Source organism: Pogona vitticeps, chromosome 4, assembly GCF_051106095.1.
Source record: "Pogona vitticeps strain Pit_001003342236 chromosome 4, PviZW2.1, whole genome shotgun sequence".
Taxonomy (NCBI): Eukaryota; Metazoa; Chordata; class Lepidosauria; order Squamata; family Agamidae; genus Pogona; species Pogona vitticeps.
In genome coordinates, this window is record NC_135786.1 from 83,816,440 (window position 1) to 83,836,597 (window position 20,158).

General features: G+C 40.8%; 1 long non-coding RNA gene across 1 annotated transcript; it reads left to right on the forward strand.

Moving 5' to 3' along the window:
• Window positions 1-675: 675 nt before the first annotated feature.
• On the forward strand, window positions 676-18,166 carry LOC140706324 (uncharacterized). Its single transcript, XR_012085963.2, has 4 exons — window positions 676-734; window positions 11,652-11,755; window positions 15,796-15,929; window positions 17,846-18,166. It is a non-coding gene; the product is annotated as an uncharacterized LOC140706324 (long non-coding RNA).
• The last annotated feature ends 1,992 nt before the right edge of the window (window positions 18,167-20,158 follow it).

Sequence of the window (20,158 nt, forward strand, 5' to 3'; positions counted from 1 at the left end):
CAACCCACAGGGGGAAAAAGCAAAAAAGGAACAGGAACCTTTTATTGCTATTTTGTGACTGATTGTTGGTTCAGCCTTTTAGATTTCAATTAGGGATATACATTGTGCTCCAGACTTGGTCTGTGCTGAGTAAGGTTGCACAGATTGGTTCCCAAGCCATGTTGTGCCTCTTCGCTGACACTCCAGCCTGATCTTTCTTCTGGTCTGTGATGGTATTTGTACATTTCTGGATCTTTGTCTAAAACCCACTCCCGCAAATGGAAAAGCTGAAAGGACTGTGGCTTGGGACTGAGAATGGAACCACATAACATCCTCAATTTCAAGGATGTGGTAAGACTAGCACACTAATTCTGATCTAGACACCCAAAGTCCATACAAGATGAATTCAGGTATTTGTCCACAGTGACAAACATTGGCCCTTATACTTATAACTAAAATATTATAAAATGTTAATTAGGTAGATATATCAAGAATATTACAGAAATTGTGATAAATGGCTGGCATAGTATAAGCTAGGAAGCACTCAGTGGCATCTAGGTGACAAGCTACACAAACACATTTGATCACCCATCCTAATCATGTTAAATAACTCTTTACCCACTTACCCATTCTTGTTGTGCTATAAATTGTTCAAGACCTTGATGTATTTCTTAAATTTTTATCTTGCCATTCCACAGGACATCATGAGGGTTGGCACCTCCCCACGTTGCCTTCACAACAGGATTGCGATTTGAGTGAGTAATTAATTCAACTTAGAGAAAGAGACTGAGTCAAGGTTGTTTACTGAATTTAATGATGGAGCAAAGATTAACAGTTTGCTTGAACCATATTCAGATGTACAAAAAGAGGTAAACTCAACAAACAAGAAAGGGGGCATGATAGCCCCTACATTTTCATCATTGCTCGCCTCACTTGAAAACAATAACGCCAAATAAAAGAGTCTCTTCTACATGTGGAAGCCTGAAAAATCCAAGTTTTGTCTCACATGGAGATCTTCCATGTTTAAAAGAGACTCTCCTGCTCAGAATCTGCACTTTTCATACAAGCAAAGAGTGTGTAGAGGAGGCCGAGCTAATGTGCTCCCTTCCTCACATATAAATTTAACCCCTTTTTGAACACCTTAACAGACCTTGTCCAGTTGAACGCTCTAGACACTGTACCACGTTGGCTCTCTTTCTCCTGTAGAGAGAGTAAAGAGGTGAAAACAAATACCATGAGAATATTAAAATGACCCCTGACATTGAATATTATGTAGCAAATTATCTTTATGTTGTATTATGATAATCTCCAAGGATTTTCTTTCCATATTAAATTTAGTAACCTCCAGGGCAAACCAATTTTATACATTTGAATGAGGAGGGTGCCAAAGAAACGGGGTCCTCATTGTGAAATCCGGTTATCCTTTCAACTTTACATACATAATAAATCCCGAAGGAGAGGTCTTTTTCATTCTGAAAGCTAGTGTAACACGACGTGCCGGCTGTCCCAGTAAATGGTGTAAAAGTATATCTTGCTCAGTTTATTTTAGAACTTTAATTCACACTGAGCTCAGCGCTTCATTTTGTCCCAGTGGGCAGGCTTTATTTTTAAACCTCTTTCTCACACTTATTAATATAATTCCCTCCACACCAGGAAGCCAGCCTTGGGGAAGCCCGGTTCTTTTGCAAATAATTTTGTCATTTACAGTTCTTAAAACAAGTTTTGAATTACAATCGGCAGCTAAGGAGCTTAGGGTTTGTACACTTTAAAAGAAATAAACACATGTAAAATATTGTATTAACAGAAGAGTGAAACTGTTAAATATTAGCAGATCTAGATTTTCTGGGGGATGTAACAGTGGTATTAAGGATTCCATTATGCAAAGATTTGTCTGCATTCTCACAGAAAAGATTATAATATAAAAGGCTGCACACAGGAAAATGTCACACATGGCAAGATCAACTTCTGTTTTTGTTTTGCTACCTTGGGCTTTATATTTTAACCTATGGTATTGTTCCCCAATATTCTGTGTATTTAAGACCAGCAGCCCACACTAGGCATGGGTACTGTCTTTGGACAAATGTGTAAAAATGGACCGAATTAGAGGTATTTGTGCAACAACTGCAAGGCAGAGCAAGGAACCATTTTTTCATCTCAAGGCAGAGGAAAACCACCATGGATCCTTTCACAGGGTTAAAAAGAGTGTTAGAAATTTGAATTAAGTACAGTGGGGTCTTGACTTGAGAACTTAATCCGTATTGGAAGGTGGTTCTCAAGTCAAAAAGTTCTCAGGTCAAATCTGCATTTCCCATTGGAATGCATTGAAAACCATTTGATCCGTATCTGCTCTTTTCCGTCCATAGAAACTAATGGGAAGCTGCTATTCTGCCTTCGACCACTAGAGGGGGATATTTTGTTTCTTTTTTTTCTTAGGTCAAGAAAGGTTCAGGGAAGGCAGGGAAAATACAGTCCAGGCAGTACCAGACAGTCCGAAGACTGTCTCCCAATCTGCTCTCTAAATGCTGGGAGGAGTGAGGAAGCAGACAGGCACCTTTTTCACTGGCAACAGTTAACTGAAAGTTCAGATTTTGCACTTTCCCTGCCTCCCACGTGGTTTTTTTTCAGTTCTTAACTCAAATCTAAGTATGTAAGTCAAGTCAATATTTTCCTATGAGAGCGGTTCTTAAGTCAAAATGTTCTTAACTTGAGCCGTTCTTAAGTCAAGACCCCACTGTAAAGGGGAAATGAAAAGTATTAGAGTAGACTGAGATGATGGCCACAAAGGAGAAGGTGAATGGCAGCTAAGCTCTTCACCCCAATGGAGCTCAGGATCTCCCTTGGGCACTCAGATTACAAAGGCGCTAGGAAGGCTTTGGCTGAGGCCACTGTGTTCCATATATGTCTTTGCAGCTGCTCACCACCAGCCATTTTGCAGGTGGCTGGTGGTCAGCTGCAAGCAAAGTGAAAGACTTGCGTCACTATTTGGACAGCTTTTTTGTTGTTATTTTCCTCTATCAGTTTTTGTTCTATCTTTGATCAGGCAGAGAGAGGGCAGACTGGTGGGGGGGGTGTTCAGGTGGGCAGGTGAAGTGGTAGGCTGTCAGTGGGCCATTGGGTTGGCACAGGGCATTGGACTGGCATGTGTGTGTAATTGGGCCAGCAAGTGAGGGAGCAGGTAAACAAGAATGAGTTTTTCTGCTCTTATCAGGGGCACTCACACATGTGGAACTGATCCCAATGGATTGATCCCACATCCATCTCCAAATAGACATACTTCTGACAGATGAGTGGAAATACTCACTTGCTTGGCACAGCAGTCTGTGTATGCATGTACCTCGTGTGTACACCTAAATTGGAGTTGGTTTTCTTTTAGCAGAACCCAATACATGTGTAGTTTTCATTGTCAGTAAGATCAGGCTCTTTGTGGAGAAGAAATCCTTAGATCACCCCGCAGGGTTGCTAGGATATTCGGGCTAAGGCTCCTCTTATTTCTTCAATAATAAGCTAAGTTCACAGATGGAAAACAAGTTTTAATATTCAGAATATAAAGCTAGGGACAGACAGATTTGTCAAGACTACTCTTTTTCCATGTCCAGGTTCATCCCACGCCAGCTCATCAGTTCTTTTTTGAAACAGTTACATGTTAGAAAGTGAAGCCTAACTGGAATCCTCTACCTTTCCTCCTCTTGCCCCAACTAATTGTCCCTCTCAAGTGACATGACCCAATTTTTCCTTGTGCAAAAAACTGGGAACCTGGAAAGTCCTTTGAATAATAAATATCCATTGTTTTAAGAAGGACCTGGATGTTGCACAGTCTTGTCTGAGGTGGTCATCCATAAAGAAGGAAGCTGTTGCATTGAATCTCACCTATTTCACTTCTAAGGGACGTGGTGGCGCTGCGGGCTAAACCGCAGAAGTCTGTGCTGCAGGGTCAGAAGACCAGGCAGTTGTAAGATCGAATCCACGCGACGGAGTGAGCGCCCGTCGCTTGTCCCAGCTCCCGCCAACCTAGCGGTTTGAAAGCATGCAAATGCAAGTAGATAAATAGGGACCACTTCGGTGGGAAGGTAACAGCATTCCTTGTCTAAGTCGCACTGGCCATGTGACCACGGAAGATTGTCTTCGGACAAAACGCTGGCTCTATGGCTTGGAAACGGGGATGAGCACCGCCCCCTAGGGTCGAACACAACTGGACAAAAATTGTCAAGGGAAACCTTTACCTTTTTTATTTCACGTCTACATTCCTGTTATAACAACATAGTGGGTCTTATCTGCAAATGGTGCCCGAAGTCCTGTGGTATATTCTGTGGCTCCCCCAGATCTGAATATGTGAAACTTTTAAAGACTTCAGCTCAGCACCATAGCTGCCTAATTTTGTACATGCAAAAGTTAATGGGTTAATGAATTTGTGCTACAAGCAAAGCTTATAGTGTTGCTATAAAGCTGACTTTACATGAACAGTGCGTACACTCTTCATACATCTGGAGAATACAGTGGGCTAAGACTAGACCACAGAAGATTATTTCAGAGTTGTTCTGTGACTGGCCAGTCAATATATCTTCCCTGACAATGCACATCTCAGGAGTTCAGTCTATTTGGAACTGCTGAGCAAACTTCTCTCCTTACTTCCCTCAGTCAATAACAGAGTCCTTCTATTTAAACACACCTCTATTTCCCTTGTGTATCATCTATCACAGTGAGGCAAGCTGGCTTGAAAAGTGTTGTGCCCCATTTTTTTTAATGTATGACCTTCAGTACTTGTTTACTACCGCATGGCAGCGTGTTGGATCCCACCTCCTTTATTTCCTGCCTTCTGCTGTAATTGCTTTCCCTTGTTCACAAGCTAGTAAATAATATATGTTCACATTAGAGTGTTTGTCCCTTTGGGAGGAACTTCCATTCACCTCATTTTTTTTTTACCGCTTTCAAAAATGCTACTGTGTGTGACACTATGTGATAAAGAGAGTAAACAAGCAGATTTCAGCTTGAGCAATCATCACTTCTCAAAGCTGTAGTTGCTGTGTACTCTTGCTTTACAGAAAACAAGATGATCTCCATGTGTACCACTTGATAATTACAGTGTATAATTACATTCTCTCATTCAGGATATTATCAAGCACATTGCAGTTAAAGCTTACATGCATTCTACATGTTGGAAAGTTGAAGTCCATGGGGGCTAAGGGCATGTTTACATTGTTAGTTATCCAGACATAACAACCTGCTGTCCAAAGATAACTTTTTTCAGCCCGTTGTTACTTGCACATTCAAAAACCGAAGGTGAGTTGAACAAGTAATCCCAGGCAAGATCAGTATAGACTCATTTTTGGGGGAGGTCTGTGGTTTGCATACAATGGCCAGCAGGATTGCTACTTCCAGAGGTTGAAAGGCACAGCACATGGCAGAGCACTCCGACTTGTAAATCATGAAAGAAAGTAAGAAACAGGATGTAGCTGAAGCATCTGCCATTGTCTATTCAAACATCTTAGGATAAAGGCAACTGTGAAACCGATTGAGTGTACAAGGCTTAAATGTGATAGAAAATAACACAAAGTAGTGTTCATTTAGTCTCTTGAGCTTGGAGACTTTTGATGAAACATTACCGGGGGTTTTAATATAACTTTGAAGTCAAATGTACTAGGATAAATGACTCTTCAATCCTAGCCATTTTATTTGATCTCTTCCTGGGACAGAATGTTATATTTACAGCATGTGGGTCTCATTGTCTTCATGGTCACCATCATCATCATTACCAGTTATCACACCGCCATTACTATGTCTCATTGTTAGGCCAAATTTTTCCCCCAGCTTTATTTACAACTGCTTTCCTAACAGTTTGCAAAGCTTTGAATCCCCACTTGACCCTGGAAACTCATTGAGGGAGTGGAATTGACAAAGCCGCTCCTTAAACATCTCACTTACCTTGAAGGCCCTATTAGTGATCTCTATAAATCAGTTCTGACTTGATGGCACAGAACACACAAAAGATGCATAACTGAATGGATTTTGGTTGTGTTACCAACCAAAGGACGTGGTTTCAGTTATTCCCAGATTTCTGCTTGTGAACTCCTATTAGTGATGTTCACTCCAACCAACAATTGAACTTGCACTACAGGTTTCTTTAAAACTTTTTGTGGAGCAGGTTAACTGTTTAGCTAATTTTTCGGGAGGAGCTTCATCTTGGTGAAGCTAGCAGCTCTCGGGAATAGCTCCCGGGAAAAGCTAGAACCACTTCGGTCTGGGACCCTCCCAGAAACGGGGGAACCAAGGAAGAGTCAGGAGAGACCCTTCTGCAGCAGTTGGTGAGCCACAGAAGTTAGAAGATTGGGCAGCAACTCAATTTTTCTTTCTTCTGGAAATTCACATCAGCACAGACGAAGACGGGCACCATTTTTGGCAACTAACCAAAGACAGCTCCGTTTGCCGAGAATAAGAAAACAGAAGCACAGCAAAAGTATACATCAAAGTAAGTGGAAGCCCTTGTTCTATGAAAAACCTCATTAAATAAAGAACAAGTGATTGTGTGCAAATTTATGACCAAATGAGATAAGGAGCGGCATTTCTAGCATACCAGCTTTTACTCAAGCTGAAGGTCGAGTCATTTCTAAAGGAACAGCCAGGCAGAAATAGCTCGTGTCTCCATTAAAGGAGGAAAAATAACTCTTGAAGAATCAACTGACAGGCTTTGAAAAAATAAATTCTGTTGCAAGCTGTTCACTTTGGACCCTTTTCCTCTTTGGATATATATTTTTAGACTGTGTGGGACTCTGCTTTCCGTGGATAATATATCTGCCGGAACCTTGATTGCTGGACCTCCCTTTTCGGGGGAGGAGAAGGAAGCCTCTGGAAGTAAAAGGGAGAAGAACAGACTGTGAGCTGTGAACTGGGGGCTATGTGGTTTGAACTGAACTGGGATCTTGACAAATGACATTCTAATAATAGAGTCTTGCCGGGTGAAGGTTAAAACAAACTTGGAGAAGAGAAAAGAAAGGAAAAGAAGAAGCAACCGGCCTGAAAGTTATCAGAGACGTGGAAAAGGACTGGACTACAAAGACACTTGAGAGATTCATGTTTTAGATTCCATCTCTTACTTGAATGTACCTGCTATCTTATTGCTAATATTGTATAGTTGCAAGGTGAAATATTAGAAATATTGGATGTGTATTGGGGTAAAGGGGAGAGGGAATTTTAAGTGAAAATAGTGGAAACAGAAAATGGAACCTCCCCCTGAGAAAATTACAGATCGGTGGCTAGACTGGAAAACCTCTTTTCAGATGTCACTGTTGCAAAAATTCATGCAGGTAAATTATTATATTGACCAGATGGAAGACGTGATTGGAGGCTCTAGGGGAGGGAAGGTAGTGGAGGATAAATTACACCAAAAAGAGATCTCAGAACCGGCTGTATTGATGAAGATATCAGATAATATACAAGGGATGGAGGGCCACCCAGTAAGCGATGTAGCGATAGCAGATAAGAAAATTGAGGTTGAAAAGCAAACTTTGAATGATATTGTTCCCCCTTTTAAAATATGGAAGAAAAAAGAGTCGCAGAAACAAAACAAGCACAGGGAGGAAAGGGGAGAGGAGAGCAGAATTTATATTATTTTGGGTCTGTTGAGTGTACTCTCAAGAAAAAAGGAGGGTGAAAGAGGGGATATATTTCACAATTGGCCTTGGTGTTCTGATGCTGTGGGAATAACATAGATTTAAGCTGTATTGCACATGTAAGTTGAAAGCTAAAGAGGTTAATACATAGACAAAATAGTCAAAAGAAGAAGAAAAAGAAGAAGATGAACTTTTATTGGAGCATGAATAGATTAGATGTTTATATACTTGATATGAAAGATTGAATGATTATGCATTTGATGTTTTCTTATTCTCAAAACCCTTTTTCCATCCCCCCCACTGCCCTTTGCCTTTTGTATTCCTTCCCCATTACCCAATAGTTTTGAAAATAAAATTAAAAAAAACTGTTTAGCTAATTTTTCCTTGTTTATTCAGTGTCCTGCCATCTCAGTGGTGAGAAAAATATTTGAACTCCTTTTTATTATTATTATTCTGGGCTTGCCTATATTGATACTGGATTGAATCCAGGCTTGATCATACTTAAGTTTGATTAAAATAAATCCCACTGATTTCAGCATTTCTACTCTCTATATAAATAAGTCTGGATAAAATTCTCTATACTTCTATCTATCTTATTCTATAGTACACTGTTTGCTTGAACAGTCAGTATGCCAGAGGTGGGCAAGGACTGGAGTCATGAACGTCTTGCGTCCATGGATTGTACTTTGCTCGTCCCTGAAATACATGAGGTGTATCTTTGTATACCTTGCTGGATCTCAGGGCATGATTATTAAAGAATCATTAGGCAAGATAAGCCCAAGACTCCCCCCTATCCATGGCGCTGCAGTGGAAGAAGACAGTGATAAGATGGGGGAATACTATGCTCAATAATACAATGAGGGAGAAGGATATTGCAATTGTTATAGATCAAAACCTGAATAGGAGCCAACAGTGCAATGTGGCTGGAAAAAAGGCAAATGCAATTTTAGGATGCATTGACAGAAGTATAGTCTCCAAATCCCACCCGGAACCAGTTCCTCTCTATTCGGCACTGGTCAGGCCTCATCTTGAGTACTGTGTCCAGTTCTCAACACTGCACTTTAAGAAGGAAGCCAACAAACTGGAGCAAGTTCAGAGGAAAGCAACAAGGATGATCAGAGGACTGGAAACCAAGCCCTATGGGGAAAGACTGGAAGAAATGGGCATGTTTAGCCTTGAGAAAGGAAGACTAGGGGAAGAATTGATGGCACTTTTCAAGTACCTGAAAGATTATTATACAGAGGTGGGGCAGGATTGTTGAAATTTTGATCTCAAAATGTATCAAATATAAATGTTGCATAGTGAAAGTAAAATGGCTGATTTTACCTGAGTCATGTACTGAGTGTATTCAGATGTAGGTACTATGGTTTAAGACTTGATGTTGTACAGCTGTTGTACATGATGCAACTTTATGTAAGTAGAAAATGAGGTAATATATTTTCTGATTGGTCCCAAGAATGTATAAAAGTCATGGGTAAAGAGGAAATTTTATCTGCTGTAAGTCAGATCACATTTTTATGCTATGTATTGTACCATGTCATGTTATGCTGCCAGATGAATGTCTATTCTCTCTGTATATATGTTAATAGACTAAGTTGGTATTTTACTCTCTCAGTGTTATAGTGTCTATTCAACCTGATATCTCCTAAATCTGCTTATGTCCTGAGAATGCATATTTAACCAAAACAAGGATCTGTTCTCAATCATCTCAGAGAGCAGGAATGTAACAATGGGCTCGAGCTACAGAAAGCCCAATTTTGGCTGAATATCAGGAAAAACATCTTTACTTTTAGAACAGTACAACAATGGAACTGATTACCTGGATGCATGCTGGTGGCATGCAAGAGAAAATTAGACAATAGAGATGGGGTATTCGTATTTGTATGTGAATAACCCTGAACAGCTGGAGTTAACCCTGCATGCGTTCACCACTGCCGCCAGACCCACTCTTTCTTCCAATTGCTCCAGAGCATTCAGTTGGCTAGCCACTCCTGGCAGAAGGATGAAAGATGAGTCTCCCTGCAAGGCTGACTAGTAGCTAGCCGACCAAGTGCTCCAGAGTGATTGGAAGGAAGACCTGAGCCAGCGGCAGTGGCAGACACATAAGTGGACGGTCCAGCCCCAGGGGCTGGACCCTCATTAACTCCAGCTGTGTGGGGTATTCATATTAATATACGAATACGGATAACCCCATCTCTGTTGGACAACCATCTGTTAGATCTGCTTTCATTTGGATTCCTGCATTGAACACGAGTTGTACGATGGCTTTATAGGCCCCTTACAACTCAATTATTCTATGATTCTATTATTCTATATTATTTCAGTTCACACATAGTCTGCACTTCATTTTGTGTCTGCTGAGTGTCTGGAGTTGCAGCTGCTTTACAGACTCAGATGCATATAAAGCCGACAGCTGCTATGTTGTTCTTCTGTGTCCGAGATGCATCAGGATAGCTGAGGCCAAATAATTTGGGTTATGACTTTACAGAAGTGGCTTTGGATAGAAATGCATAAACAAGCAGTAATATTTATGGCAAATTGTCACCAGAACATATACTGTAGCCTTTCCTTTCTGAAATGCTGACATTCCAGCCCTATGATCAGAGGCAATAAGTCCAAGGATAAAGAAAGTCACTTGGTAGTGTGCACAAAATATTTTCTGCAGTGTAAGATTCTTCACAACTATACATGCTACCTGCTGCTTGGTGAGTAAGAAAACTAGCTATTGCTCAGTGAGGTAGAATGAAAAAGAGAAAGGAGTGCATCGACATGTTAACAGATTATGGTCTCTTCACACTCCAAGTCCACATTTGAGTGATCTGCTGTATCTTGTCCAAAACTGCTATTCTTTAAACAGGTCTGTGCTGGCTGTACAATTTTTTTAATGGTTGATCTTAAGGCAGCTTAACTATATTGCAAAACCTCAGAGTTGTTCAAACACCAGGCTTGTTCCCTAGCATCCATCCCACGTCTGGTTCCATGTCTGGCAAGCCGCCTGCAGGTAAATAGATGTTCAGTATAGAGCTTGCATAATCTGTCACCACTAATTATGACTAATTGACAAGGTGCTTGGGCTCATCTCAATTGTACAAACAGACATGTGACCAGAAATGCAACAGAGATATAGTCCAGAACTTTGTCAATTAGCTTCAAGTAGCCACAGCAAATTACACAGATCTTACATGAATACCAATAGGATTCTGGCTAATGAAGTATGCACATCAAAGCCTCACTTGGCAGCTAAGGTGGGCACATGGTGATCTACTAGGAAACATCCAGATTTAGAAAAGTGAAAAGACAGTCATTGCAGATACATATTTTCAACTATAAAAAATGCCAATTTTTTGTGAAAAGATGATTTTTTTCTATTCATGCATGGCTAAATGTAATGTCCTGAGTTTGATGATATCAACACATCATGAACACATTGAGTTAGTGGTTCACAATAATAGTCAATGCCATGAACTATGAGTTAGCGGTTCGTAATACAGTGGCGTCTCGACTTACGGTTGGCTCCACTTATGAACTTTTCGAGATCCGTACTTCTCCGGCCGCAAATTTTCACTTCGACTTGTGGCCGGAGAATCGACCTATGGACCAGAAGAGGGAGGCAGGGAAAGCACCAAATTAAATTTGGCCCTTTCCCCGCCTCCCCCTTCCAGCCCATAGGCTGCGGATCTGCCTCCGGATGCCTTCCAGGACTTCTCCGCCACCATGGGAGGCATCTCGGAGGTCCCCCCCCCGCTGATAGTGCTTCTATCACACAACACACTGCCTATAGCGAATCATTTTAGTGGCAGAACATTTTCCCCTCACTTGGAGACATCTACCATTTTTGTTCTGGTAGCATTTCCTTAGTGGTATGGTGTATGCATACAATCCTATCAATACTTTTTCAAAGCAAATTCAATGGGGAAGTGGCTGCCATTACTACCTCACAGCAGCCCTTTACTTTGTTATTTTATGTTTTGTTGTTGTTGTTGTAAACTGCCCAGAGCGGTCATGGCTGCCAGATGGGCGGTATATAAATCAAATCAAATAAATAAATAAATAAACTTCCATCAACAGGTTTAAAGTACAAGCTTTCTACCTACTGTCTGGCAAGCAGCACAGCACTTCAAATGAGAGGAATTGAACCAGCGATGTTAAAACACATTGGGACATTCATCCAGGTACTATATATCCCATGACCACAAACACAACAAGAAAGGGATGAAAAGTCTTGTTACCAGAGGGGGGACTCGTGTGACAAGGAGCCTAACAGTTCCTCAGTGATCTTGCCCAGAAATAGAACAAGAACTCTTTAATCAAGAAATGAAACAAAACGAATGGCAGCATTTCCCCACCTTTCATGGTGCTTATTAAATAAAACAGGAGTCTTTGTAAACACTTGTGAGGGGTTTCTTGTGGGTGGTTTGCATAGTTGGGATTATTTCATTTCCAGTTAAAGGAATGCCTTTGTTCTAACAAGGCTTCTGAAGGTAGTTTTGACATTTTAAAAAGTGATGAGAAGAGACCCCCATTGATTAAAGCTGTCAGATGGCACCCTAATGGTATATATGCAGTCTTTCCAGCCTCTTACCCATGAGTATATATACTTTGTATAACTTTGAGGAACACTTCTACTTAGACTCGGGTTTTTCCCCTCTTATTAACACTAGACTGACTGCCATGGAAACATCGTGCCTAAGAAGTCGAGGTACTTTTAATTATTTGCAGTTTTCAAAGACTACATGTCTCCATGTATCTCTTCTACCTGAAGATTAAAGGTACACTGGAGTGCTCCTTCAGTTCAAGCGACTCACACAGAAAAATGTTCTACCATTACAAGCCTCAGAATTCTAGGGCTTTTTTTTAGAAAATGCACCTCTTGAACTAATCACTTGAAATGTTGTTAGGGATCTACCCAACAAAGTCAAGAATTGTGCTCCATTTCAAAGTGGTCTGAGAAAAACTGCTATTTGAAAGCATGCTGAAAAACTGACCTATTAACCCTTTTTGCTACAGTTTTCAGAAAGGCAGGCCATATGTTTCTGTCAAATCTGGGTGGAAACTTGTGGCGTATTTCATCTGGGCGTTTGAAGAAAGCCAATTGTTAATTGGCTTTGGTGACATTCTGAGCATTAGTTTACCATTCCCCCACCCCAGTAAAGCCTAGAGCAGCAACTGCTGGCCAAGTTATGTCGTCAATGCTCTGAGACAAGAATGCTGCTCGGACTCTAGTGTTTTCAGAGGATTTCTATGGGTGTGTCCACATTACACAGTTATATGAAGCTTGGTCAGCAACTTCATTTGGGCTGGTGCATGACGGGGTCTCTGGCAGTGAATTCTACTTCCCTCAGCAAATTAGAAGGAAAAGGAATATATCAGATGGACAAAAGGACTACAGCCTGAGAAAAATTATATAAGGGCTAAGAAAACACCAGTGGAGACTCAAAGGTGGAACAGAATGCCCTTATTAGCATGTTTGAAGCAAAGGTAACTTTGTGATTGTTGCTACTGGAACTATCCCTAGAAAATGAAGCTGTGCTGATGAAGCTATAGATGCCTACTATTCTATTGTCCAAAGTGGAAACAGGAATTGTTACCTTTTGAATCCAGTTCTCTTGTGGCCATTCATAGGAAATGAGGGTATAACAAATACTACAAATATCCCTTAAATTTTTTATTTTTTTAATATTTTATTTTTAAACTACTAGGAATTGGGTAGGGAATACAAAAGGCAAAAGGAAGCGGAAGGGAGGGGGAAAAGATTTTAAGGATAGGAGAACACAGAGTATACAATCATCCAATGTATTCATATTAAGTATACAAGCATCCAATTTATTCATATTTCAATAAAAAAAAAACAACTTTCTACTTTTTTAAAAAACTATTTGATTACCCTCTAGCTATCAACTTACATTTATGTTTTAGTTTAGTTACTCCAACACTATCAGGAAACTGAGACCATTTGTAAAATACGTCCCCTCTTTCAATTTCCTTTTGTCTTGGACATACATTCAGCACGCCTGAAAAAGTATCAGTTTCTGTCACTTCCCATATTTTCTCAGTATGCTTCTCTTGTTTCTGTGGCTCTGTTTTCTTCCAGTTTTTGGAAGAGAAGGATGAATCCAGGACAGTAATCCAATTTTTAACATCACATTTTCTGACTGTTGTAGCTAAATAGCTCACTGGGTAACTCTTTATCCCATCTATGTTACCTGGTATCGCACTCAATAAAAGCAGTTCTGGAGTTAATACAGTTTCATTTAACTGTTGTTTAACATTTGATAACTTCTCTTTCATCAAATCTTCCATCTGGCCGAGACGCTCATTTACCTGCTGAAATCCTGTTATTATTATCAATTGCGTGGTAACCTGCCATTCTTTATCTGACAAAGTCCCCAACATTTGATATTTTAATTTTTTGAGGCCACTTCCATCTTTCCAATGAGTATGGCCTGTATAAATAATACTCTTTAGTTTCCACTATTTTATTAGCAAACTAAACCCACCATCATAAACCTCCCCTAGGTACTTTCTCCCATCCTTACCCAGATATTATAGTTATAGATCAACTTTTAGCCCAACAATTTAAATTACAACCATGGCAGTATTATCAGAGTCCCACACAGTCCAGCCAAAAAAAGAAATCCAGACTAAACAGCAGACACAGGAAGTTAGTCTCTCCAGTAGATATCCTTATAATCTGTCAAAATCCAGTCCTGGTTTTCCTAGCTCCTCAGTCTATTCAGTTGTGTCATCTCGCTGATTATTCACAGTCTGTTTGTTTTGCTTCCAAAACTTCATTCATCCTTGTAAAACCCAGCAAGGTGCTGTTATCAGAGTCCCACATAGTCTAGGGAGAAATGTCCAGGCTAAACAGCATTCACAAAAGTTCAGTCTCTTAAAGCCTGTCCAGTGGTATTTTCCTCTGGGATTTTTCCAGAAACACAAGTTTTGTTTTTGAAGAAGCAGGCTGGTAAGCAAAACTCGCCACTCCTTATCTTCTTTCAGCCAAGTATTTTCACTCTAATTTCTTTTTCAGCTTAATGGGATTGTTCATAAATCAAAGGCTTCGACTTACTTTGTTATTGTATATTTTCAACCGTATTTCTTGTTCTCCTCTCCTCAGGGGGTGGGGTAGAGTTACTCACAGCTCTGTGCCAAAATGGCTCCTGCATCTGATCTGTGCTCAGGTGAATTTTCAGAGGAAAGAAATATCAGGTTGCTGCCCAATCTTCTTCCTTCTGTTGCTCACCAACTGCTACGGAGAGACCTCTCCTGGTCTCCCCTTCGATCCCCCATTTCTAGAGGGACCCCAGACCGGGCAGTTCCAGCTTTTCCCGGGAGCTATTCCCAGGAGCTGCTGACAGCACCATGATGAAGCTCCACCCAAATGTCCCTTGAATTTGAGGATAAATGGCATCTTAACATATTGAACTATCCTCTCAAAAAAGTGGGGGGGAGGGAACAACCTCTGAAAGGTTTTCACCATTGGAACACAGCAAAAAGGACAACAAAATTGTCTATCAGCACCATTATGCACAAATAATTGTGGTAGTGATCTTACATTTGTAACCATGTATTTTGTGCAAGTTACAATGTTCTCTGCAGAAAACACTGGCTTTTATGCAAAAAAAGTCTGCAAATATTTTTGCAAAAAGCGTGGAAGCACCATTTTTGCAAAAAGAGCTGAAGGTGAAATCTTACCCACTGAGAGAAAACTTTGGAAATTTGTCATTCCTGCCTGTGAGACTGAAGCCAGCAAGGCTATATTGCTATGGGTGGCTGCAAGTTCTCCAATACGCTCTTCACATTAAATGTTTTCCTTTAGCTACCTGTCAGTGTGATTGTTGGAAATCATTAGGGTTAGTACAAAGATTTCTGCCTTTGGATGCCTTCAGAACTTGCCTCCAGCTTTGGTTAGACAGGCATGCTACTGTTCATACCTGTAAAGACATTGAGGAACAATGAGTGCAGATAGTATAATCATGGATAGGTAGTTTGACCTAGAAATCCTGGGGCCACTGGTTAAAGTGAACCTCCCTGTAGGGGTATTAAAAAATACCAACTTTGTGGCAAAAGAATGCTCTCATATGGCTGGAAGTAAGTATGGTTACACACAAAGACAATGTGCTCTTGGAGTTATGTGTTCTGTCCTGCTTCTCTCAATCAAAATATAACAGTACTTGAAGCAACTGAATTTATCTGCTACCTTTTTTTACAGGTGCTGCAATGCAGAACACATTGCCTTCAGAGCATTCCGACCTGGGGATTGCCAAAAGTGTCAATGACTTGGCAAGGCTGGCCTTCTCCAGACTCTGCTGTGTGGAGAGATGTGATGGCATTGTGACTTAGAAAGTAATCCTTGAATTGCAAATACTGCATGTTGTGTGTGTGTAATTGGTGCATGGGCATGTGAATGAGGGATTCGGAGAGGCACTCAATGATTAATACACATTGAGAACATATGACCAAGAAAAATCTGCCTGCCAACATTTGCAGGTCATTCACTCCAGATGTTTGTATCGCTCTTCCCATTTCTGTAGGACTGACATCTTTGACAATTTGAGCTGTGTGGAACACCCTGGAGCAGCCATATGGCTCCCTGGGGGACCCTCATTTGAAGGGGGGCACAAGCAGGAAACAAGTCTTCACACACCACCTTATAAGGTTCATTGTGTGACTTATACAGTCCCAGCTTGGCCTATATTTCTTTCATATTGTCTTTATGCTGTGGCCAAAAAGATAACAAAAACAAAAAAAGGCTGAGAATGGCTGCATTAGAGGCCCAAATGCTCTCTAGCATGTTTGTCCTCCACCCCACCATTGCATTCCCTAGACATTCCTTTTAATGGCTTCTTTTTAAAAAAATGTACTCAAAAAGTCCCCTACAGGGTGTGTGGGATAGATTTTGCCATGTCTTATACTCAGCTTTTTTTTTTTTAAAGACACTAGAGGGCACATAGGATCTTTTTAAGTTTGAAGAAATAAGCACTTTTTTCCAAAAATTATTTTGTTGGATGGAAGGAAGGAAGCAGAGATGGATGGGCAGACCGCTGGATCTTGGCCACCCCTAATCTAGTACAACGTGCTGTTATGAGCACCTTTGAAATTCTGGGTACCTGAATTTCTCCAAGGCTCAGAAGAGAGTGATGAATTGCTGTGTAAGCCTTCTTATGGAAGTATGGTTCCAGTCAGCACCTCCATAAAGGCAGTATGAGGAACTTTGTGAAGTGCTCGCTGCCTTTCTTTTAGCACAAGCCATGTCCTGTTTTGGGGTTAAATTGTATGTTTCTGTCAGATTATTCCTCTGGGGTCCCTAGAATAACAGCTCATGAGCCTCTGTGGCTTTCTGGCATTGAAACATTGTGTGGAAACCTTAGAAACAAGGCAACAACACCAGACCACGTATGGTGGCTAGGGAATAATTTCATTAACACTATTCAACACAAATCATTTCTCAGTTAACCCTTGTTCATTCTAGGCTTCTCTCTTACTCCAGCCCTGCAAACATGCCTAGAAGCAAAGGAAACAATGGCTGACAAATGATATATGATAGTTATTACAAAAGGATGGGTCAAGTGAGACCAGATTTTGACTGTCTTTGTTTTATACCATCCAGCTTGTGTCATTTATTTCCACCTCAGATTTGGAGAAACATTGTTACAAGAGCTGCTGAGAATAATATAGTTAACATTCAGGATGTTAATTGTTTAGTTGCAATTTATTATACAGTTCCTTGTTGTCAATGATTATTGTTAGTCTCTTTCTTCTGTCTGAGCGATAAATACCTTTTGTAGTAAAAAGTTCCTAGAGTTTCTGGATGAGAGAGATTATCTAGATCCATTTCAGTCTTGCCCCAGACCCATGCATGGGACAGAAACTGTTTTGGTTGTCTTGATGGATGACCTACGCAATTAACTATACAAGGGTATGTCTCACTGTTGGTTCTGCTGGACCTCTCAGTGGCTTTCAGTACCATCAAGCATGGTATCCTTTTAGCCCATCTCTCTGGGACGGGGCTTAGAGGCAATGTTTTATAGTGGCTCCAGCCTTTCCAGGAGGAGAGAACTCAGAAGGTGGTTCTGGGCAATTTCTGTTCAACACTCTAGCCACTGGCCTTTGGGGTTTCTCAGGGTTTGGGGTTTCTCAGGGTTTTGTTCCCCGTGTTGTTTAATATAAATAGGAAACTGCTAAGAGAGCTTGTCTGGAGATTTTGGGCTTGGTGTCCCCAGTATGCAGATAATGCTCAACTCTATTTCTCTTTTCCACAGGATGATGGTGAATAAATTGAAACTTAATCCAGACAAGACTGGTCAGTGCTCTTGGCCAGCAGATGAGGGAACAGCAATTCAGCCTCTCCTGGATGGGGCAAGACTTGCTATAAAAACACAGCAACTTGAGTGTGCTCCTGGATTCCTCTTGAAGCCTGGATGAGCAGATACCAACAGTGGCCGGGAGTATATTAGCACAGTTCAAATTAGTGCACGAGTTACACCTTTTCCTTGAGATATATGATCTGGCCATGCCTTAGTTACTTCTATTGTGGATTCTTATAATATACTCTACAGCACTGGTTCTTAACCTTGGGTTACTCAGGAGTTTTGGACTGCAACTCCCAGAAGCCTTCACCACCAACTGTGCTGGCTGTTGTTTCTGGGGGCTGCAGTTCAAAAACATCTGAGTAACAAAGGTTAAGAACCACTGCTCTACAGCAGTGGTCCCCAACCTTGGGCCTCCAGATGTTCTTGGACTACAACTCCCAGAAGCCTTCAGCACCACCTCTGCTGGCCAGGATTTCTGGGAGTTGAAGTCCAAGAACATCTGGAGGCCCAAGGTTGGAGATCACTGCTCTACAGGATGCTGAATTTGGAAAGTGTTCAGAAACTTGAGTGGTCCACAATGCTGTGGCCAGATTGTGGTTATAGGGAACATATGGTTCCCTTGTTACATCAGCTCCACTTGCTACCCGTCTGTTTCTAGGCCAAATTAAAAGTGTTGGCTTTGAACTATAGAGCCCTAAATGATTTGGGTCCAAGCTATCTGGAAGAATTCATCTCCCTGCCTAAGTCTACTTGAGTTTTAAGAACACCAGTCCTGCCACCCTCAGAGATACATTTGTAAAACATGTTCAACTTTCAGGAATGTTAACTGCTGGATAGCTCAGTAGCTTAGGTCTTTGGTTGAAGACCCAGAGGTCGGGAGTTCAATTCTCCACTGTGCCTCCTTGACAGGGGCTGGACGCGATGACCCATTGGGGCCCTTCCAGCTCTACAGTTCCAAGATTATTATAGCACAGTAATTTTGCTTGGAGAACTGCTAATTGTTTGCAATGACTTTAGATAAACTATTGTTGAGGCCTCAATTTTAAAAGCCTTATCATTTTCAGGGCTACTTTTTCTATACCCCTCTTAGTTCTTTTAACACACTCTATTCACAAAACTACACTATCTGTAAAGATTATTTTTCATAAGTGGAAATATTTGGGCATCTGGGTCTCTCACACTGCCTTAAAAAGAATGGGCCATCCCTTATTCTTTCAGTCTATCTAAGCAGTGTCTCTGGAGTTCCTATGACTACCCCATGTCTGGCCTCCTTCTCAGGCTCTCTGTGAGCTACCTTCAAGACTGTACAGAGCAGTGGTTCCCAAGCTTGGGTCCCCATATGGTCGTAGACCACAGCTCACAGAAATCCTGGCCAGCACAGTTAATGGTGAAGGCTTCTAGGAGTTTTAGTCCAAGAACATCTGGGGACCCAAGGTTTAGAATCACTAGTGTAAAGGGTGGTGAAGATGCACTAAGAAGGGATGGAGAATGTTCCTCTTCTTTTTCCCACCTGTTCCATCCATCATGAATTATTTCACTCCCCAACACCCCTAATAGGGAAATTCTTGCTCTGTAATACCAGTGCCAAAAACAAAAGTTGAGATGTTTATAATAAAGCACACATTCTACCTGCTCAAGCCTCAGTGTAATAACTGATAGTAGCTGTAGCAAATTATTGACTGGATGATATGTTTCTTTAGAGTGACTTACTGGATGCTGATTGACTTAATCACATTGAACAGTTAGAACAGTGTTTCCAAAAGGAAAAAAAAAAGGTGGGTTAAATGGCAGTCATTTTAAAATGCAAAATAGAAGGATTTAATTATCATAAGAGTTTCAGAGTCTAAGCTGACTTTTAGGCAGGTAAAGCTCTCAGCAATGAGGCTCTGTCCATTCTTCATTTCAGGATAATTTATATTTATGATTTCAGTTGAAGAGGGCAGCTAAGAATGAATTGAGATGTTTTATCTTAATTGTCCTGCAATCAGTGTTTGGACATGTGTACATGCACAGCTTTTTGGTGACCTGTAAAGGAAAGTTAATTGTATAAGATCAGTGATATTTGTTTTAGAAATAGTTGATGATGATCAAGATGGCACTCATTCGAAACCCCATTCAGTGCCTTTGGCTCATGTCACGTTGATCTGTTAATTATTTTAAATAAAGAGGTCTTTTCACTACAAGTTGCATTATCATTCTTGTCTTCTTCAAGAGTGAACAAAGTTTTGTTAGCAAATTCAAGATCTAAAGGCTCGTTAACTG